Genomic DNA, 24,656 nt, shown 5'->3' with positions numbered 1-24,656 from the left:
CTCAAGAAACAAAAACATCTCAGATAAACAACCTAACCTAACACCTAAGGCAATTACAGAAAGAACAACAACAACAAAAAAAAAAACCAAAGTTAGCAGAAGGAAAGAAATCATAAAGATCAGATCAGAAATAAATGAAAAAGAAATGAAGGAAACAATAGCAAAGATCAATAAAACTAAAAGCTGTTTCTTTGAGAAGATAAACAAAATTGATAAACCATTAGCCAGACTCATCAAGGAAAAAAGGGAGAAGACTCAAATCAATAGAATTAGAAATGAAAAAGGAGAAGTAAAAACTGACACTGCAGAAACACAAAGGATCATGAGAGATTACTATAAGCAACTCTATGCCAATAAAATGGACAACCTGGAAGAAACGGACAAATTCTTAGAAAAACACAACCTTCTGAGACTAAACAAGGAAGAAACAGAAAATATAAACAGACCAAATACAAGCACTGAAATTGAAATGGTGATTAAAAGTCTTCCAACAAACAAAAACCGAGGACCAGATGGCTTCACAGGTAAATTCTATCAAACATTTAGAGAAGGGCTAACACCCATCCTTCTCAAACTCTTCCAAAACAAAGCAGAGGGAAGAACACTCCCAAACACATTCTACGAGGCCATGATGACCCTGATACCAAAACCAGACAAAATGTCACAAAGAAAGAAAACTACAGGCCAATATCACTGACGAACATAGATGCAAAAATCCTCAACAAAATACTAGCAAACAGAACCCAACAGCACATTAAAAGGATCATACACCATGATCAAGTGAGGTTTTTCCCAGGAATGCAAGGATTCTTCAATATATGAAAATCAATCAATGTGATACACCATATTAACAAATCAAAGGATAAAAACCATACGATCATCTCAATAGATGCAGAAAAAGCTATTGACAAAATTCAACACCCATTTATGACAAAAACCCTCCAGAAAGTAGGCATAGAGGGAACTTACCTCAACATAATAAAGGCCATATATGACAAACCCACAGCCAGCCAATGTCGTTCTCAATGGTGAAAAACTGAAACCATTTCCACTAAGATCAGGAGTAAAATAAGGTTTCCCACCCTTACCATCATTATTCAACAGAGTTTTGACGTTTTAGCCATAGCAATCAGAGAAGAAAAAGAAATAAAAGGAATCCAACTAGGAAAAGAAGTAAAGCTGTCATTGTTTGCAGATGACATGATACTATACATAGAGAATCCTAAAGACGCTACCAGAAAACTACCAGAGCTAATCAATGAATTAGGTAAAGTAGCAGGATACAAAATTAATGCACAGAAACCTCTTGCATTCCTATACACTAATGATGAAAAATCTGAAAGAGAAATTAAGGAAACACTCCCAATTACCACTGCAAAAAAAAGAATAAAACACCTAGGAATAAACCTACCTAAGGAGACAAAAGACCTGTATGTAGAAAACTATAAGACACTGATGAAAGAAATTAAAGATGATAGAAACAGTTGGAGAGATATACTATGTTCTTGGATTGGAAGAATCAACATTGTGAAAATGACTCTACTACCCAAAGCAATCTACAGATTCAATGCAATCCCTATCAAATTACCAATGGCAATTTTTACAGAACTAGAACAAAAAATCTTAAAATTTGTATGGAGACAGAAAAGACCCTGAATAGCCAAAGCAGTCTTGAGGGAAAAAAACAGAGCTGGAGGAATCAGACTCCCTGACTTCAGACTATACTACAAAGCTACAGTAATGAAGACAGTATGGTACTGGCACAGAAACAGAAACACAGATCAATGGAACAAGATAGAAAGCCCAGAGATAAACCCAGGCACCTATGGTGAACTAATCTATGACAAAGGAGGCAAGGATATACAATGGAGAAAAGGCAGTCTCTTCAATAAGTGGTGCTGGGAAAACTGGACAGCTACATGTAAAAGAAGGAAATTAGAACACTCCCTAACACCATAAACAAAAATAAACTCAAAATGGATTAAAGATCTAAATGTAAGGCCAGAAACTTTAAAACCATTAGAGGAAAACTTAGGAAGAACACTCTTTGACATAAATCACAGCAAGATCTTTTTTGACGCATGTCCTAGAGTAATGGAAATAGAAACAAAAATAAACAAATGGGACCTAATGAAACTTAAAAGCTTTTGTGCAGCAAAGGAAACTGTGAACAAGATGAAAAGACAACTCTAAGAATGGGAAAAAATATTTGCAGATGAAATCAATGGACAAAGGATTAATCTCCAAAATATATAAAAAGCTCATGCAGCTTTGTATTAAAAAAACAAACAACCCAATGAAAAAATGGGCAGAAGACCTAAATAGACATTTCTCCAAAGAAGACACAGATGGCCAAGAAGCACATGAAAAGATACTCAACATCACTGATTATTAGAGAAATGTAAAAACTACAATGAGTTATCACCTCACACCAGTCAGAATGTCTGTCATCAAAAAATCTTCAAACAATAAATGCTGAAGAGGGTGTGGAGAAAAGGGAACCCTCTTCCACTGTTGGTGGGAATGTAAATTGATACAGCCACTATGGAGAACAATATGCAGGTTCCTTAAAAAACTAAAAATAGAACTACCATATGACCCAGCAATCCCACTACTGGGCATATACCCAGGGAAAACCATAAATCAAAAAGACACATGCACCCCAATGTTCACTGCAACACTATTTACAATAGCCAGGTCATGGAAGCAACCTAAATGCCCATCAACAGATGAATGGATAAAGAAGATGTGGTACATATATACAATGGAATATTACTCAGCCACAAAAAAGAACAAAATTGGGTCATTTGTAGAGACGTGGATGGACCTAGAGAGTGTCATACAGAGTGAAGTAAGTCAGAAAGAGAAAAACAAATATTGTATATTAATGCATATATGTGGAATCTAGAAAAAGGGTACAGATGAACCTGTTTGCAACGCAGAAATAGAGACACAGATGCAGAGAACAAACGTATGGACACCAAGTGGGGAAAGAGGGGGTGGGATGAACTGGGAGGTTGGGATTGACATATATATACCAATATGTATAAAATAGATGACTAATGAGACCCTGCTATATAGCACAGGAAACTCCACTTTGCTGTGCAGCAGAAACTTACACAACATTGTAAAACAACTATACCCCAATTTTAAAAATAAATAAAATGTACTAATATTTAAATGATCAACAATAAAAAAATGATTAAATAAATATGGAAACCAGCATCAGTGGCATACTATTATAACTGACACAGAAAATTGTTGGAATGAAATAATGTCTAGGTGAAGAACCAAACGGTTACAAAACAGCATTTATATTATGCTTTCGTTTGTTGTAAAGAAAAATATAAGATGATAGAAAGTCAAAAATAAAGAAATTGATAAAAATAACGTACCAGTAGATCTCCCATCCAAGAGAAGCTTAAAATTAATATGACTTAACTAGACCCAACTGTGAGACTTTGCTGATACCTCCAGATCCAAGACAGAGTGTGCAGTAACCCAGAACTTTACAGGACAATGACCAGAGAACATTTTTTTTTAAAGAACAGGGCTGGTAACAAGGAAAATATGCCTTCTTCAGCATGGGTTTAATTAATATGAACTATAGAAGATTAATGTTTATCTTCAGATGCAGGTAATAAATAAGACTCCCAATCCCTGATAGAGCAGTGGGTTGAGCCAGAATAGGAAGAATCATATTCATCTTCAGTTATGGGACTGGAGTCCCCCATGAGGCCTGGGACTCTGAGTGTTAAGCAACGTTAATATTTATCTGCACGAAATTCTGGACTGCTAGACTCAAGAAAGACCAAGAAATGAGAGTTCGCTGTGGCTGGATGGAGTTTTCTGAGGGTAGATGGCAAGCTTGATGTCCTGACAGAGCTAAAAAGAAGCTAATTAAGGTAGTCACAAGGCCCCTGGGGACTAAATCAGGACAAGCGTTATCCAAACTCCCTGAGGCTGCGGAGTTCAAATATGTGAGAAGAGAGAAATCTAAGTTGTAGCCGGGAAGCCAAGGAGCCGAAAGTGTTCTATCACAGGGATGCCAAAGGAGGAAAGCAGATCAGTGATAGAGAGAGAGGGAAGAGGTATGAAGAATTAGGTTGAACAAGACTTTTTTCTTGCAGGTAGGAGTTGGAGGAGAAGATAACAAGACAAGGTTTGCTTGGACTACTTGGCCCTGAAGCAATTCTCTAGCTCTGGAACACAGCCTCCTCCACTACCTTCTGATATGCACCAGGCCTTTCCCACCCTTTGTGTGTGTGTGTGTGTGTGTGTGTGAGTGTGTATGTGTGTGTGTGTGTGTGTTGAGTTATAGCAATGTCTGCCCTGACCAACCCACCAAAACTGAGTACTGGTCTATTCTTGCTTGATGATGTTCTGTTCATCACCTTAATTGTATAGAAGAAGCATGTGAAGCCCGGGAGTCGGTGGAAGATCCAGAAACAGATCCAAGTTTCCCTTACTTGCAATGTGGTGCCCTCCCACCTGTCCAGGATGCCTCTCCTGCGTCTAGTAAAGTATCTTAGTTTGAAGGATGTAGGCATTGTCATTGGAAACTGAATTGAAGTTCTCATGTGAAGGAAAGCCTACAGATGTCAGGTTTCTTGTAGATAATAAAGATTGCTCTCAGAGTAATTAAAGGCTTAAGAATAAAAGTAGGTTGAATGTGAAGAAATTATAGAAAATATAACCAAGTTTAGGCAAAAAGGTTGAGGCAAAAAATGCCTTTGCTTTCTCAGATTAACATACTCATTTGGCAATATAAGCTCACTTAATGAAGACCTAGAGGCCATCGCGTGTAAGATGAAATATTGACGATGGTCATATATATCACCAAAGGCTGAAAACTGAGAGGATCACAAAAATAGAATATGGAAGAGAAGTAATTAACGTCAATAATTCGCACTACTTCCAGATGGTCAAACTAAAGGGCTCTTTTTACAAGTCAGACTATAAACTCTGCAAATTTGCCAGTAAAAGACCACTAAAGATTGAGACTAGAGCTTATACCCAGTGTAAAACTTAAAATAATTCAGAAGCAAGTTCTTATCTGGAAACACAGAGAACTACAATGACAGACAAAGAGAACTTACTTTCCCAGGTCTCAGCAACCTATGGATATAGAGGGACCCACACAAAAAATTTTAAACCTTCCAATTCCACTGCTCTGCACCCTTCATGCACAAGACAGGGTTCATAGGGTTCCTGAATCTTCGTTATTTCTACCTCAGGCTGTCTCGTGGGAGTTCACATGGTTTTTCTTCACCCAAGCTCCTCTTTATTCTGGATGCCTGTCCCAGAAAACTACCTGAAAGCAGTGCGTGGCTGTTTACACTGCACCTGATGTCAACGAGGGAATAATCAAGTCCATCCTCATTCAGTCACCCTGCACCTAAAACACCATACCAGATTCTTCAGGGGCAGGAGAATTCCCAACTTTTCTCCAATTTGTGTGACTATGACAACCATGCCACAAAGCAGTACATCTGAGTTTCCCTCATGGAAAGGAGTGCTTCACCCTGTGCCTGTAAACCTCTCCTTTGGACTCAGACGTAAGTCTGTGAGCCAGGAAGGGAGAGCAGTAACTGAAAAAGCACCATGCTACACTCCCCATCTTCATCTCTACTGCAGGTGCCCATGGAATCCTTTGAACAGGCCATGTCGCCCTCACACACGCACTCAGGTAACAAAGTGGGCTGTGCATCCCCTACAAGTCCATTCTTATGCCCTGAATTCCAGCAGTGACCATGGTTCATTCATTCATTCAGTCAGTCAGTCAGCAAATATTTATTGAGAGTCTACACTATGCGTATAGTAGAAGTGCAATAATGAATAAAGGCAGACCTGGTCCCTATACTCATAGAGCTTACAGTCTAGCTGGAGGAGCAAACATTATTCAAAGAATGATACAAATTGACATAAATGCACAACTACAATGAGAGAAATAAACAGTGCTATGAAAGAGCACACAAGGAGGAAAATCATCTACTCATAGAGAACAAAGAACGTTCCTGAGGAAGTAAAGAGTTAATTACGTGAGGTGAATGGGACGCGCACTCCAGCCCTAGGGAGGAAGAGTGGAGGAAAGGTTAAGGTAGTAAAGGAGTTCAGACTCAAAATAGTACTTTCCCCATACATGTTGATTCAGTTAATATTATTGATAAGCACTGAGTAACACTTGTATAATTATTTTTAAAAAAGATATAATTTTTGATCGCAAAGAGCTTAAGGTCTAATAGGAAAGATAGGAAAATTAACTTCTATGGGACTGTAATAACTACCACGAGAAAGTTATACAATAAAGGACTAAGGGATCCTTCACACTAAAGGGCCAGGCAAGACTTCCCAGTGAGAGGTCAGTGGGAAAGACGGAAAGGATGGGATTGTCAGGAAGAGAAAACAGACTCCGCAAAGGCACAGAGGCATGAAACAGCAGGACCTACTCAGGGATCCACAGGAAGTTGAGTTTGCTTTATGAGAAGGTTGTGAGCAGGTAGAGACCAAGAATGTGACAGGAGGTGGGGCTGGACAGGCAGAGAACCAGAGACCCTAAGAGAAGAGGCCTTGTGTGTAACACTAAGGCATTGGAACCTTGTTCGAAAGGGAAAAGAGAGATAATGAACTATTTCCTCTTTTATTTCATTTTGCTTTCTCTCTCACTACCTCCAATGGCGAAATACACTGATTTCAAAAGAAAACAAAAACCCATAGTGACTGATCCTGACTCTACTTTGTCATTTTCACAGGTTTATTTCCCCTGCTGGATGTTAGCACATAAAATCCCCAGGTGCTTTGCAATGAATGTTACATTTCCCCCAGTTTAGTAAATCAGATAGTTTTTCCTGATTTATTTGCTTTCATTGCACTGCTTTCTGTTTTGGTGGGCAGTAAGCCATTCTGGCACTGAGGTAAAATGAATATTTTTAGCAAATTGGTGACCACATGTGTGATATAGATAGATGACAGCAGCTAGGAAGCAGTTTTGTTTTGTTTTGTTTTAATATCATAATGTATTTGTTAAACATCAAAAATGAAATAAATATTAAAAGATAGCCTTACTCTTAAAACAAGCTGAACATCTTAGAATACAGATCATTTTTTATTTAAATGTGTAATACAATGTCAGTCACATACAAAAGAATTTATTAGTATATTTATGTTGTAACACTCTGGAAGCTACTATCCACTGAACACTTTATAAGTTGCATCTACTTCTCCTCTATCTCATCTCATCCCCTTCCCAATAAACCAGAGATAAAGCACTATTCTGAATTTCATGTTTACCTTTACTTTTAAAAATCAGCTTTATTAAATGTTTATCTCTAAAAATGTTGCTTAACTTGTGTGCTTGAAGATTATCTTAATGGTGTCTTACTGTTTAGGATCTTTTAGGACTTCTCTTTTACTCGACACCAGAGTATTAAGATTCACAGGTGACTGAGTATGGCTGTGGATCATTCATTTTCACTGCTGTATAGCCATTCCATTGTGTAAATGTAGCACAATTTATATACCCATCTCTTGACAATGGATTTTTTAAAATTCTAGTTTGGGCTATTACAAACTGTTTGATAAGAGCCTGTCTCCTGGGCACATGTACGAACATTCCTAAAAATTAAAACAAGTTGAACATCTTAGAATACAGATCATTTTATATGTTAGGTATATATTAGGTATGGATTACTCAGTTGTAGCGTGTTTCTATGTTCAGATTTCCAAGATAATCCCAACTTGTTTTCCAAAGTGATTTTCTAATTTACCCTTCCAAAACCATTATATAAGAATTCTTATTGATCCATATTCTCTCCAAGACTTTGTGAACTAAAGCAATGACAGTGAAAATGAAAAGAAAAGAAAAAAAAAAACAGATTTAGGCTGTATTTAGGAGATGAAACATACAAAGATGACATGGGTAAGAAGGAAAATTCAAGATGACTCAATATTTACTTATTAATATGTACCAATATAATAAGTATAATATTTCAATTTGATTATAATTTTTATTTCCCTGATTGCTGAAGAGATTAAACACCTTTTTATGGTTATTGGCCATACACTTACATGTTATTTACCCATTTTTCTATTTTATTTGTGTGTGTATGTTTTTCCTATTGATTGGTAAAAGGTTTCTTTTTATAATCTGCATATTAAACTTTTACTGGTTACATGTGTGATAAATACATTCTCCTACTTTGTTGTCTTTTCATTTCCTTTATGGTATTTTTTGGTAAATAGAAGTTATTTAATATATTAAAATAATCAATCATTTCTTTTATGCTTAGAACTTTTTATACCTCATTTATCAAAACCTTCCCTATCCCAAAAGTAGAAAAACATTCTTCTATATTTCATTCTTAAAGTGCTTATCTCTTTAAGTTGAATCTTGTGTATGGCATGAGGCAGGAACTCAGTTTCAGTTTCTGGGATGGATATCCAGTTGTCCCAGCACTATTTATTGAACAGTTCTTCTTTTCTCCACTGATCTTCAATGCACCCCATGCTAGATGTTTTCTGTGGCCCATGGCACCCATCGATTTCCCCTTTTTGCTCTCCCCTTCATCACAAAAGCTAGAAACCTAGGAAATGAATTCTCCAAACTTCTTTGCCAGCAAGGTTTGAGATGTGGTTTAGATGCTCTCAGAGAAATGCACTTATGAAATTTGGAAAACAGGAGGAGGAGGTGGAAACGATTCATTCCCAGCAACAATGGCAGAAGAAATACAGACCTGGGTAGGTAGGAAGATTTTTTTAGGAGCCAAATGGACTCAGAATTCCTATGCTAGTCACCTGTCTTGGGGTTGCAACTTGGAGATGCTGAAGGAGTGTCCCAAAGTTTGCTGACCCCTGGGTAGCAGCCAAATATTTCTGACTCTCTGGATGGTTGTAGCAGTGAATTATAAAGTTAATTCACCCTGGTATCCCAAACCTTTGTACTTCTAGCCCTTCAATAATTTACATAACTCTATTGCCCTGTTTAAATCCTTCCTACTTGAAATACTGAATAGTTTCTGTTCTCCCTATTTTGCCATAAGAGATAGCCCTCTGTCAGAGATCATTGCTCCATTTATAAGTGGGTCTCCTGGGTTTTCTATTATGTGTTGTTGGTTGGTCTACCCATGAGGCAATAACACATGCCTTAATTATGGCTTTCAAATAAACTTTGGTATCAATAAAGCAAGTATTTACACCATAATCTTCACAAATGTCTCTGTTGTTCTTAGCTCTTTGCTATTCTATATCTACTTCAGAGTCACATTTTAAAATCTATTTTTTTAAGAAAAAGGTCATAGTTTTTATTAGACTTGCATCAAATCTATAGATAAGTTTTGGCGAAATTAGCACAGATCCACCTTTTAGAAGCATCATTCTAGTAATGGTAAGTGTATTAGGTTTGGTGGGTTCAAACCAAAGAAAGAAAAGACCAGCTAGAAAGCTATACAGGCAATTAGTGAAATAAAACAATGACAATGAGAAGGAAGAGATTTATGCTCTGTTCAGGAGATAAAACATGCAAAGATGTACTGGCTAAGAAGGAAAAATCAGGAATGACTTAGGTTTTCTTCTGGGCCTCTGGGTGCTATTCTTTAAGTACAGAAGCAGTCTGCTTAGGAACAAGGACAATATGACTAGTTTGGAGCATACTGAATTCTGGTGACTAAGAGAGATTCAAGTGAATGAGAGCCTATGAAACTATGCCGAGAGGAACGAGCTGTATATTTAGCGTTATGAGTCACCCATATGAGTGATTGTGGAGCTCAGTGTGGAAAACATACCCACACTTGGGAAGAAACCTTTGGGGACCCTGTCATTTTAGAGGGATCACAAGAAAAGGAGCCAACGAGGGAGATTAAGAGGAGTGTCCAGAGACATAACAGTAAAACCAGAGAAGAAAACTGTTAGGAAAGTCAAAAAAAGAGAAGTTTAAGAGGAAGTTGTTAACATTGTGAGATAATTAAAAAGAAGAAGAAAAATATCCACTGGATTTAATTACATGAAGTTAATTGGTGGAAATAATTTCATTGCTGTTTTGGGGACAGAAGACAAATTGTTGTCAGATGAACAGTAAATGGCCAGTGAGGAAGGGAAATGGGGAATGTAAATGGCTGTTCAAGAAGTTTGGCTGCAAAGGGTAAGAGATATACAACAGTAGCTAGAGGGTGATATGGGGGGTCAGAGGAATTTTTTTTAAAGAACATGTTTATATTTGAAGGGAGCAAACAGAATATAAAGCAAAGACCTTGACTGATGGCCCAAGGTCTCTATCTAGTCAGAAGACAAACTCCAAGACAGGTAGTTAGGTAGGTGAATTAGACTTTGGCAGTGAGAAATAGGAAAGACTGTGAAAGCATGGGTCTTGGTGGAAACACATGTTATAGGTGGCTTTGGGTTGTGGGGGTGAGTGACTTCTTGTTTTTCTGAATGAATAAAAAGGCAAATTTATGTGCTGAGAGCAAGAGAAGATGGGGCAGAGGAAGGAATTTCAAGAAAGGAATGAAAGTTCGGAATAGCCATGAAGACAAGAGGGAGAAGCAGCTGACTAGTTGCGTGGAGAATGACTCCAGGCAGCACTGAGAGTCCAGCTAAGGTCGAGGGGTTTGTGCAAGCTCCTGCTGATCTTCCCCAGTAGAGCACAGTAACCTGAGGACAACGTGCTTCATTTTATCCCAAGCCCTGCGTACAGAATCCTCCATATTAGAGTGAAATTGGATACATGTCATGTGATCTCACTTGACTTTTATTGCAAACTGGTGTAGGCTAAATTGTAGTTAAGATTGCCACAATTAGACCCTCAGAAAACAGAAGAGAGATTGAACAACAGTATGTGGCAGACTAAAAGTACAGCATATGTGTGTAGGAGAATGTTCTTTACCTTTTGCTGCCTTGGGCTACACCAAGAGGCATTGACATGTGGCCAGGAGCAACCATTATTCTTTAAATAAGGTTTTCAAGTTGGACAACACTATTACTAATGTCAACTGAAAAACGTGTGGGAAAAACCACCATCCAAAGGTGGATTCATATAGGATGGTGATTAACCAACTCCAGCCAACAGATCAGATATCCTGCTCTTTAAGAAACTTAATAAAAGTGTAGGACTTATTGATTTTGCTCTTCCTCTAGGCAGAAATATGCCAAGAATATACACAGAGAAAATAAATAATTTTGAGCTTTCATAAGAAACCTCAAGCTAATGTGGAGTTACAGACTCTCAAAGTGAACCCAGGGATAGGCTGGTTCAGCACGCAGCTAATATTATAAAGATTCAGTGCCAGGTGCTTGTCTTAACAAAGATGAAACACCTATCATATGACCTGGAGGGTTTTTTCCTCTAAAATGTACCCTGGAGAATGGAGACAGAAGAGCAAGTTATTACTCGATGTGCTGATAAACCATCTGTGAAGTAGAGATCCATCAGATGTCCCATGAGAGGCAATTCTAGAAGGTTCCAGAGGAATGGTTTGATACTTTGTTAATCACTGAGATGCCAACAGCACAGCTGTTATTAGAAAATGTAAGGGGTTGGGACAGAGAGTTCCAGAGGGGAGCTGTGAAGCACCAGAGCTTATCTTGTTGCCCTGGATGTGAGGTCAACGGGCATCTGCTACAGTGGCCCATGGGACAGTATTGGCTGAGCTGGTCACCAGTCACCCACACAGCAAATTAAAAATGATTTCCCAGATGAAAGGGAGATTGAAATGACTAGAAGAATGCTTCTCTATTCATTTTATCCAGGGCACATGTGAACTGCAATCTATAGTATAACTTAAGCAGAAAAAAGATACAAAAATGTTGAGAGGAGTCAGACCCATTGAGAGGCTGATGGTAGAAGAAATGTGACTCAGGAAAGAAAAAGAAAGAGAAGAAATTCCTTTGTCTATCCCTACTTAGGCCTCTCTCCTCTTCTTCCACTTCTTTGTTATGGCAAATTCCTTGTTCCCCTGTGTGCCACTGGCCAGGAGGGAGCCATATTGGAATAACATTTCTAGAACTTTTTGCCAACTTTCATCTGCTTCTCCCAGAAGAAGGGATAATTTATCTACTTAGTAGATACTCCACCCTTAGCAAGCTAGGAATAGAAGGGAGCATCTTTAATCTGATTATAGATTATGGAAACCTTCTACAATAAATGTCATATTTAATAAGAGGCTTCTATAGTGACATATTAAAAACTTTCTTCCTGCCTAAGATGAGGAGCAAAACAAGGATGTCGTTATTACTGACTCTTTGTCACTCACTGGAGGTGCTAGGCAGTGCGATCAGAAATAAAAATAAAACATAATAAGTCTCAGAAACTGTCTTAGTCTTTTTGGGCTGCTAAAACAGAACACCACAGACTGGGTGGCTTATAAACAGCAAACATTTATTTCTCACAGTTCTGGAGGCTAAAAATCCAAGATCAAAGCACTGGCAAATTGGTGTCTGGGGAGGGGCCGCATCCTGGTACTCTCATGGCAGAAGGGGGAAGGGAGCTCTCTGGGATCTCTTTTATAAGGGCACTAATTCTGTTCATGAAGGCCCACTCTCATGACCTAATCACCTCCCAAAGGCACACCTTCCTAATAACATAACATTAAACGTTATGAATTTGGAGGGAGAGATACAAACACTCAGTCTGTAGCAGGAAGAAAGAAAACTGCTCTAATTCACAGATGATGTAATTATGTTCACTGTAAACTTCTTAAACTATAACCAACAAATTAATAAATTTAACAACGTTTCTCACTATAAGCTCAATATTAACAATCAGTAAATTATATATATAATAGAAGCATATAATTAGGAAGGGTTTTTAAGCCAGAACTTTTACAATAGCATAAAAAAATCCTCAAATGCCTAGAAACAAATTAAAGGAAAAATGTCTAAAACTGCCATATAGAAAAGTAAGAAACATAGTGAAAAAAATTTAACACTTAAATACATAGAAGGATATATCACATTATGGATTGGAATAAGCATTAGTATAAAACTTCATTTCTTCCCAAACTGATTCAGGACAATCCCAATTAACATTCCAGCTTTAGGGATGAAGTGAGAGAGTGGCATAGACATATATACATTACCAAATGTAAAATAGATAGCTAGTGGGAAGCAGCCACATAGCACAGGGAGATCAGCTTGGTGCTTTGTGACCACACAAGAGGGAGGAGATATGGGGATATATGTATATGTATAGCTGATTCACTTTGTTATAAAGCAGAAACTAACACACCATTGTAAAGCTATTATACTTCAATAAAGATGTTTTAAAAAAATTCCAGATTTATTTGTGGAAATGGCAAGAGCCAAGAATAGGAAAGACTATCTTGAAGAACAACAAAATGAGAAGCTTTATAGTACCAGATATTAAGACACTACAAATCTTTAGTAATTAAGGAAGCACTGTGCACATGGATAGACAATTAGATATCCGTGAAACAGAATGGAGAACCTAGAATTAGAATTGAACTTACACGATCTCCTGATATTTGACTAAAGTGCTACTATAATATGGTAGGGAAAAGATGGTCTTTTCAATAAATGGCACTAGATCAATTGCACATACACATGAAGGGAAAATGCAACTTCACCCCACTACACGTTATACACAAAAATCTATTCCAGATAGACTGTGGATCTATATGTGAAAGATAAAACAACAATTCTAGAAGAATATATAGAGAATATATTAATGACCTTGGGGCAAGCAAAGATTTACTAAACAAGACACAAGTAAATTACTAGTCATAATAAAACATATTGAAAAATTGGACTGTATTGAAAACTATGTGTCAGTAACTATTGAAGCTGGATGTATACATATTCTATGAACCAGAAAGTCTTCTCCTGGGGTATACCCAACAGAAATATGCCCATATGTTCACCAAAGATATGCCCACAATGTTCTTAAAAATATTATTCATAATAGACTCAAACTGTAAATAACACAAATGTTCATAGACAAGAGAACAAATAAGTGTGGTATATTCCTACACTGGCATATTATAGAACAATGATAAACAAAATTGCTACTACATGTTGTGACTTGGGTGAATCTCACAGACATAATACTGAGGAAAAAAGCCAGACACAAAAGTGCGCATATTACGTGATTCCGTTTTTATAAAACTGAAAAACATGTAAAACTAATTTATTTGTAGAGAAGACAGAAGAGTGGTTAATTTATATGTGGTGTAATTACTAAGAGCTGACTTGAGGAAGACTGTGGAGTTTGTAGTGCTCTAACTCTTGATTATGGCCATGTCTACTTAGTAAAAATTCATCAAGTTATCCACTTAAGATTAAGACTTCATTATATATGGTTTATATATCAGTAAAAGTACTATGCAAAGTAAAAACTACAAATAGAAGTTAGATTTCTCTCTCTCTCCCTAAGACTTCAAATGCCTTCTCATATGCAAGCAAGATGAACATATATACCTCTTGCTTTTATAGAATTATGAAGATTTGAAAAATCCATGTGTGTTGTTGATTGGTGTAGTGGGGTGTAATGGAAAAAGAATGAAACATCTAGTCTGAGTACTTGAAATCTCATCTACCAGCCTCATGCCCTTGAGAAGTATTTTAATTTTGTTAACCTCAGTTTCTTCATCCATAAAACAATGGTAATAGTACTCCAACTTCGATATCCTCCTTTAACCAGTGTGGAAAACAATTTTCTTTTCACATCTTACCCTAAATTCTTGTTCTTTTTGAAATCTTTTCCTGTTCCTATTAAAGTCCAAGGAGACTTTAACAATCCTTCCCTGCTTCCCCATCTACACTTTGTACATACTTACTTTACAGTATTAGATTTCGTTAGCTTCCACCAGAAGGGAATATGTAGAAGCTTCTACAAGACAAGGATGGTGCTTTTTCATATTTTTATCCCTGGAACCTAGCCCAATGCCTGACACATCAGTGCTCAATAAATACACGATTAAATAAAAGAATTAATGAATTAATTAATAGGTTTGCCTTACCTATCTAACCAAGTACTGTAGCTTGTGGATTTATATGAATGAAAGGGAAATGCTATATAGATGTAAATTATTGTATTCCACTTCACAGGAATAAGTCACAGAATTGTGTCCAGTTTATCTTATTCACTCATAAAGGAATATAGAACATACTAGTTGATTTTTTTTTTTTTTTTTGGCTGCGTGGCATCTTAGTTCCCTGACCAGGGGTCAAATCCTTGCCCCCTGCAGTGAAAGCAGAGAGTCTTAACCACTGGACCACCAGGGAAGTCCCTTGAACATATTAGTTGATTTTTGAAGAGCTATTTTATTTATTTATTTATTTTTGTGGTACGTGGGCCTCTCACTGTTGTGGCCTCTCCCGTTGCGGAGCACAGGCTCTGGACACGCAGGCTCAGTGGCCATGGCTCACGGGCCCAGCTGCTCCGCGGCATTTGGGATCCTCCCGGACTGGGGCACGAACCCGTGCCCCCTGCATCGGCAGGCGGACTCTCAACCACTGCGCCACCAGGGAAGCCCTTGAAGAGCTACTTTAACTGAAGGGTTTAAAAAACATTCTCAGAGCCTTCACTGAAACTTGTGAACTCTGCAAAAACAGACAACTGACTGAACAAAATAGGAATCCAGACAGAAGTGACAATAAAACACTTGTCATGGAGACAGAAGCAGTGTTTAAGACAAGCAGCCCTCAGGTTTGAAATGCAGTCTGTCTACTGCAAAACTCAGCAGATGGGTAAATAACGTGAAAGGAAACCAGCGTGTCCTGCCACTACAAATGAGGCAATTAGACTATCTGTTGAACACACATTTATGAATAACAGTGCTGAAAAGCCTCTTTAGAAGAAGTTATCTGTTTCTTTTGTGCAGAAATGTGGCGCCAAACTGTCCCCTCTTTATGTAGATTGTGGCCTACCTTTTTGCTTTTTTTAAATTTATGGTATATTGGCTAATTTATATTTTTTATCTTAATAAAACAGAAGAACTCTAGACAAACTACATCACATCAGTATTGCCATCAATGCCAACAGCAGCAACATCATCATATTTTTCCTCCAGACCATTTAACATCACTTTTCAGAACCCAGCACAATGAAAAATGTATGGGAAGGAGCTTAGCTGACTCCAGGGACTGGATCTGAGCTGTAGAACACTTCACCTCCAAGTCAGTAGTTCAAATCCAGCCTGGAGCAAAGAGGATAAAAATATTTCCAGGTGTTATGTGCGTAAATCAAGTTCAAGCCTTGATGCAGCTCCCTGAGGCAAAGGATCAGCAATATATTTCAGCATCTTGTTCACAGCCCTGAAGCGAGAACAAGGTCTATAGACCCAGGAGTCTAAACCAGCTCTTTATCCCAACATCCAGAGGCATTATTTAGGCCTCACTGAGTGTCCTATTGGCCCCTCTCCAGAGGTGCCAAGAAGATTTTCACTTACCATGGCTTCCAAACGCTTAAACCATTACCTCCCACCACTGGGATGTGGGAAAACAAAGCTGAGAATTTATTAAGAAAAAGCTATTCCCTGTTTTGCTTCTCAAAGAGCAAGATGATTCAGAAAGAACAAGGGGGGGAAAAGAAATTTAAATTCAGAATTACATACTTGCATGTACGTGGCCATGAATACATATTAATTTCCCTGATAAACTTTAAGATGTTGCCCAGGGAAAATATTCACCCTATTATGAATGTAATGGAGTTCCTATAAATATGATACACAACCTCCTTGCATACCGAATTAGATGCTGGAAACATTGCTGAATCACAAACACCTGTTTCTGAGTTTCTGTAAGAACATCAGCTATTGAATCAAAGTGATCACCAGTGGTAGTAAATCATAACAAACTCAAGCTAGATCTACCTTACGGGTGAACAGATACATCACCAAGCAAATTAAAATCTTGATATATTACCACTGTTAAAACTTGCCAGACACAATTACATAGACCCTTACATTTCTACTATCACCTCATGCAATTCCTAATGTTTTATTCAGTTCCATTTTCTGAGATAACCTTATCACTTAACTAAAATAGGTGGTAAAAAGGAATGATGGTCCGACTACGGTTTGATCAAAAGGAAAAATCCCTAGGCGGCAAATCAGTAATTACTCAGAGGTCCCGCCCAGATTCTGCCATCACTACATTGCATAAAAATGTCAACTATCTGGTCTATCTCTTCATCTGCAGAACAAGGGTGGCAAAGGGGAATAATGAGGAATTCTGGAAGTTTCCTTCCAGCTCTACATTCTAGAAAATGTGAAACAGGCTTTTCAGAGCCTCTTTAAAAATTTTAGTTATTGTAAATCAGCTCTATAAGGTTTTCTTAAGTAAGAGATATTAAAATGTTATTTCTACGCATTAAGTTTGTATTTTAAAAGAGTGAATAGTATATATTGCCAAGTGATGTCTAGGAATATTTTTTCTTCAGTTTACATGTCTATCTTTATTCCAGATATAATACTGTAAATTAAAATATGCTGGAGTCCAAGAATGTCACTTAGTCACAATCAAACAAAAACATTAAAAATCTAAACAAAACAATTAATGCTTGCCTCAACTTGGCAAATCACCTGATTCACATTTCTTAATTTCCTCATTTCCTCAGCCAATCAATCGGTGTTTATTTAGCACCCAGTGTATGCTGCATACTCTGTCAGATGCCACAGTTATAAAGAAAAACAAGCTGCTGTTCCAAAGAGCTTACAATCTCCTGAACAGTTTGACAGAAAACAGAAAATAATCTGTCTACTTAGTTACCCCTGAGGAGGACCAACCCACAAAACTCAATTCAGTAAATCAGGAAGAGACGGTAATTACACATAAGTTTTTTTCTAAGCCAATTATCATTTATTCTGTGCTAACTTGGTGTCAGGAATAGATGCAAGTATTGTCTACCTTTTGTAGGTGCGTGGTGTCTCCATAGCATTTGTCTTTGGGCTTATCCTAAAGCCACTTTGTGTTCATCCCTGTTTTTATTTTTTATCCCACTTTAACCCATGTTATTTTGGGGGTATTTCACGTATCGCTTTAGTCTGCTTGAAATCATTTCTTAAAAAAGGCAGTGTATAAACAAATAAATCCAGACACTACCAAATTTATACAAATATTTAATTCTAGAAGGCTTTGCACAACTTGAATTTTTCATAAGTCAAAAAATATCTTCCTTTCTTTAAAATCTTAACTTCCAATTTTAAATCGCCCTTCTTAGGCTAAGGAACTGTCCGTGCCCTCTGGATGCACTTGGTCCTTCCTCTGTCATGATTAAAATGAGAAAAAAGAGGGGAAGTAATTACCCAGATAAAATTGTGGTGACGTGAGCTTATTCAGAGAGTCTGCCCCGAAACGGAAACAGGAGACTTGAAGCAAAGGCCAAAGAAGTTGCCGTCAGCTTTATGCATTCACTTGGAGACAGTCCTCATGCTTGTGTTTCCAGTTATAAAACAAAAATTTTCTCATCTCTTAAAATGCCATAATGCCCTTTAGAGTAACCCAGGGAGACATTGTCAGGAACTCTCAGACCACTGCCATATGTGACCTCATTTTACTTCCGCATGACCTAGGCTCACACAAGGATTATTCTAAGTGCCTTGGGTAGACTACAAGCAATGAGTTCCCGGGGCAAGGAATGTGTCTATACACTGTAAACTTCCAAACCTAGAACAGTGCCTGGTGTACAGTTAATGCTTGATCAATGTTCAGGATTAAAAACCAATATGGCTCCAGATGACAGTTCAATCAATCAGAAGGTTCCAATGCCTAAAACAAGTTCAGAAATATATGAGGGCATAAGAAATTTTTGGTCAGTGTTTTATGATGGGTACATGGGTTTTATTCCTAACGAATGCTTTGCTGATAAATGAATGCTTGTCTGAAAGTGTATCTTCTTAGGCCTAAATGATTCTAACTTCTCTGAGTAAGTTCAATAAGTGCTGCAAAGATGATGAAATTATCATAAATTGATAATTTCAATTATCACCTCACCCTTTCTATAAAGTTATTAATACTAAAATAAGCTTGGATGGGGAAGAAGAGGCAGGGAGTAGGGATGAAAAGGGAGGTTTCCTTTTTCTGTAAATTTTTGCACCATACAGGTAAGTTATTAAAATGCTTATCCTTAACTTGATCAAAGCATCATTTCCTATGTAAATTTTCAAAGGTGTAACTTTCCATTAAAAAATGTCATTTGATTCTGCGTGACTACCATCTGTGGAGATTTAAGGCTATGTATATAGACTACTCACATACTTCAAAAACATTTTAGAAGCTAAAACATTGATAAAATAACATTTAAATGCTGATTAGAATGCAAAAATTTAATGGTTCAGAATAAAACTGCATTAATGGTGAAAAGCTCTAATGGAGCTAAGAGTATAGAGCAAAGACTTAAGGAAGAATTAAGGTTAAATCAAGAGTAAAATGAATCCTTTTGCAGCTGGGATGACCATTATCCAGCAAAAGGGAAGTCCAGGCACCTGACCTGATTCCAAGGGATGAAGAAAGTACTTGCTGTTGTGGACGAGGTCCAAGTAAAGCCACTAGCCTGGCAGACCTACTGTTAGGCTTTAAACACCTGGTGCCACCTTCCCCTTCCAGTGGCCTAAGAGTTGATGCACAGGATTTACTTAAATATGAATAGTTCAGAAAGAGAAAAACAAATATCGTATATTAATGCATATATGTGGAATCTAGAAAAATGGTACAGATGAACCTATTTATAGGGCAGGAATAGAAAGGCAGATGAGGAGAATGGATGTGTGGACGTCGGGGGGGAAGGGAAGGGTGGGACGGATTGGGAGATTAGGTTTGACATGGATACACTATCATGTGTAAAATGGACAGCTAGTGAGAACCTGCTGTATAGCACAGGGAGCTGAGCTCAGTGCTCTGTGATGGCCTAGTTGGGTGGGATGGGGTGGGGGGAGGGAGGTCCAAGAGGGAGGGGATGTGTGTATGCACATGGCTGATTCACTTCGCTGTGCGGCAGAAACTAACACAACATTGTAAAGCAATTATACTGCAATAAAAAAAAATTCGACTAGTTTATATTCTGGACTTCATGGGAGTCTGGAGACATTATAATCAAATCAACGGGACTAAGAATTTTTCGCTCAGTCTAAGTTTCACTGTCAGGTCAATCAAAATTTCTGGACCATTCTATCCAGATCTAACTAAATATCCTGGAGACTGGAGGAAGGGGGGACAGCAGGGTGATAAAATCAGTGTTTCTAGCACAGACCAGACTAAAAGACAAATGTGAAGCCAAAGCCCATTCTTGAAATATTTTATTGTTAGACTCACAATGATGGTCTTAGAACTAACGGCTAGGAAGCACCATGAGCAATCAGGAGTCTCCTTAAGGTCATACTGGAAAGAAAATGGAGCCTATTTTGAACTAATTACATTGCAAATGACACCATCATTTTTAATTTGTCATATCTGCTTACCCTTTTCTTGGCCCCTAACTCTCACACATAAATGATGCAGAATCCTATGTGAACACTTTTTTTTTTTAAAGGAAACAGAACAAAAGGCTTTTTACTAAAAATTTTACAAAAATACTTGATCTTGTCACAGGCACTTAGTTTGCCCAACAAACATTTATTGACTATTATGTGCCAAGTCTAGTGCCGACAGCTGCAAAGAAGAAAAAATATATATATATACAGTGCCTGCCCTCATGAAGCTTGTGTTCTGATGACAAAGATAATGAAAAAATAACTATAAATATAGGAAAAGGGTCAAAAATTGGATAGAATATTAGGGGCATAAGTCACAAGGGAACCAGCCTCTTTTGTGGTCCAGGAGAGGACCTGAAGTTTAAGTTGAAATTGGAGAAGTGAGAATGAACAGTGGGGCTGTTCATTAGATGAACAGTGGGGCTAAGAGTTTCCAGGCCAGGGAAATAGCACATGTGGATTCCCGGAAGCAGGAGAAAGCAGGGCAGACTCCAGGAGCTGAAAGACGGCACGATAACTAGAATGTGAGAACAAAGAAGAGTCTAACAGCTCTGCAGTGCCCAATGCTGAAGTTCTGGTGAGCCATGGTAAATTATTTCAGACTTTCTCATAAGTGCCTCAGAAGCCAGCAAGGAATAAGGAAGGATGGCTTAGTGACACCTATTATCATTTCCAGAGGAAAGAAAATTACTACCGATGGTAACCTGCTCTGGAGACATGTTTCAAACATAATGTTTCATTTAAAATTTTGCAACCTATTCACATTTTTGAGAAAAATAACAACAAAGGAAACTTTAAATGAACAGTTTCCTAAAACCAAATTCAAGTGCAAATGTTCCACTGGTTTGCTTTTCCTCTTTAATGTCCATAAATTTTAAGATGAGCCTTCAATAGGAAGCTATGGTAATGGATAAAAATGAACATACCAGTCGGATCAGATGTATTTTAGTATTGGTATCTTGATGGTGAAATGGGACTTGACTGTTATTTAGGATCCTTACTGATAGCTTCTTTCATGCTTTCATGCTTTAATCCAATCAGCCAGAACAACTCTTCCCTCGGGATAGTTATTAAATCAGGTGCAAAGTGAGGTGTTTTAGCTCCTAACCCCAAGGGCTACCCTTAGAGCACTGGAGCAGTCACCTGGAAATCCCAGCTTTCACCAGCTCTATTTATTATGCTTATGTTATTTCTTCTTCTAGGTCTCTTCCTCTGGGAAAAGACTCCCAACACACAAACAGTCCCCTCATCCTACTCAAAGAGGAATTCCTTTCACTGGGAACAAAACTTTTCATTCCATAGCCAAAGCTTTTAAGACAAAATCTCCCAGAGGAGGTAAGAGTTCTAGGTCAACTATTTCAAGGAGTCTCCTCTACAAGCCTTCCCAGAGTCCTCAAAGATCTCTCTTTACTCTGAAAGCCCTTCCTTACACAATCTTTTTCTAGAACAGGAAGGGACTGCAAACAGGGGGAAGAGGGATTCAAGGTCACTGAGTGTCTTGGGGATGGGGGAAGAAGAGACAGAAATGTTTGCCTGGATCCTGGCTCAGGAAGGACTCCTCACTTTCCAGAGGTAGCCCTCTAAGAAAACCATTGGTTTGGTTATTGCTAAGAATATCCTCCAAAATAACAAGAAATACCCAGAGGTTCTTCACCCACCTGGCAAAATTTATGCCAAGACTATTATGGTCGCTGAAGGGGGAACAAATAATGTCTTGCCAGGAAATCAAAGCAAGAGAAAAAAAAAAAAAGTGCCCCCCCCCCCGCCCCTGCAAACTGCATCACTGTAAGTAGGTGTTTGGCTTCACTGTATTTCAAATTAAAGTTTCCAATACAGTTTTGTTCTCTTCTTGAAAGGGCTAATTATACTGATGTTTCCAAAGAAACATGTGATTGTTTCAGTGGTTTTATTAGCATGTTTTCCAGAGAGCTGCTGTGAACTAAAAGCAAGAGCAGTTTCATTCAAATAATATTTGGTTGTTTTATTTTCGAACTCTGAAAATAAGAGCATTCATATTTATAGATCCCTGTGTACACATAGAGATGGGCAGAGAAGCAGCCAATGTCTGCCTTTGGCTTTACTTCCAAGGAAACTGGAGGAATTATTCATGCACAAGTAAGTACAAATAGCTGTCTTTGCAATAGTATGGAACAAACTTATGAAAATACAGAGATTTCAAGTGTTATCAGTGTGCAAAGGCATGTATTTGTTTAGCTGTTTATGAGATTTGTGAAACCGCACTTTTTTTTTTCCTTTGGTGGTACAGACTCTTCAGGGAGGCAGTGCCAAATAATGTTTCATTTAAATAGATAGCAAACAACATTGACTGCCATATATTAGCACCAGAAACTCACCATAATAAAAAGAAGGTTTTTCTCACTGGGGCTTTGCAATCAGGGCAGGCAGAGAAAATTCTACAAATGAGGACCCTTCAAGGGAAGTCTCTGCTCCTCTTTCCCAGAAGACTGAACTTCTGAACTGTAGCTGGAGTGCTTCAAGTCATTCTAATTGTGATGATGGCACAAGGGGAGAGGAGCAATTTCCAAGACTGGGGTTGGGTTATTTAGGGACTTAGAGGCCAGTGTCTTATATAGAATTGTACTAGGAATGGAAAAGGCAGCCTAAACACACTGGGGCCTAGCATCCCCATAGTTCACCCCACTTAGCAGTCATGGGGGAAATGCTATATTCCCAGAGGATCTCAAAGATACAATACTCAAACTCAAGTTATAACTAAGCCCTGATAGACCCAGGGAAAACTGTTGGCAATATAAAATCACCTAAAATGTTACACACTATATCTTCCCAGTCCATTTTGAAGTTTAGATGGTTATTTTGAAAGTACCCTCCTAATAATCTCAATCATTGGTTGAAAGAAAAGAACAAGCGCTCACCAGCCATGCAGGAGGAAAGACCTAGCAGCCACCAAGGGGAGCAAAGGATGAGGGTGAATTGAACTTAACCAGCAGTCAACGGTTGACAATGTAAAGTGAAATGGCCCAGATTTTTAAAGTTATAGGACTGTTTTCTCTGAGGTATTTAGTTCTTTTGAGGTTAAGACAATTTTTGGAAATAAGGAGGACTTCTGTTGTTTTTGCCTTCCCAATAATCATTCTTATTTTCTGTTTTCCTTTGGGAGCAACCTCTCTTGCACTCAATACCACTGTAAGATGTGCTGAGGAGTAACCCACTCTGCAGCTCCAGGATTGGGCATTGATCCATTTCTGGGCAGTCAGAAGATTTGGGCCCCTTGGCTACAATAACTGGTTCAATAATATGCACACACACACATACCACACACTAGACCTATAAGAGCATGGGAGTGAGTTGTTGGATTTTCGCCATAATTAGGAGGAAAGATCTTTCTGTGGGAAGGTGGTGGGAGATGGTAAACTAAGGAGATATGAATTAGTAAATCTGAAAACAGAGATGGCCAAGGCTAGAGAAATTCTTGTTTTGCTTAAGCAGTTTGAATAGTTTCCTGTCACTTGTGATCTATGGAGTAATGACAAATGTAGGAAGGAAAGTGGGATGTCCAAACTTGATAAAGGTTGGGGGGTAGGGGAACAGAGCATTCTGTTAAGAATCAGGGACCCCAAGATCTTATTCTCACTCTACTATTAACTGTGTGATTATGTGTGAATCACAGCCCCCCCCCATTTATGAAATTATGGAAAGAACTGGAAAGTGTTAAGTCCTAAACTTTTTATAAAAATCCCATTCTCAAATCAAATTTTATCCACATCCCATTATCTGAAATAAATCATAATAACAACAGCAACGATAAGAGTGCTCACTGAGCATGCACTCTGCAGATATCTTAGTTCTAAATGCCTCCTGTGTATTTTACTCATCTTAATTCTCACAAAATCCTATGAGGTAAGTCCAGGGAAAGAAAGTTAAGAACAGAGGGATTAAGAAACTTCCTTCCCCAAGGTCATGCAGCCATACGTGGTGGGTCTAGGAAAGGATCCAGTTCCAGGGTCTCTGCTCTCAAGCACTCCGCTTTTAAACAAAGCTCTTCCTCCGCTTTTAACCCAATGGAGGTGGACAGTCTAGAAGCCTATTCCTGAAGCTTCACTTGGAAACCTTAAGGCTCTGAAGAGTTTGATAACTGCAAAATTTTTGACAGCTAATATTTATCCTAACTCAAAATGTTTGCTTACATATATATACACATATGCTCAAGCATACTGGGCCAAACATGTTGCAGCAACCAGTCCTAAGACAATCTGGACA

This window comes from Pseudorca crassidens, chromosome 3 (genome assembly GCF_039906515.1).
Source record: "Pseudorca crassidens isolate mPseCra1 chromosome 3, mPseCra1.hap1, whole genome shotgun sequence".
Lineage (NCBI taxonomy): Eukaryota > Metazoa > Chordata > Mammalia > Artiodactyla > Delphinidae > Pseudorca > Pseudorca crassidens.
Note: the sequence above shows the minus strand (reverse complement) of the source record.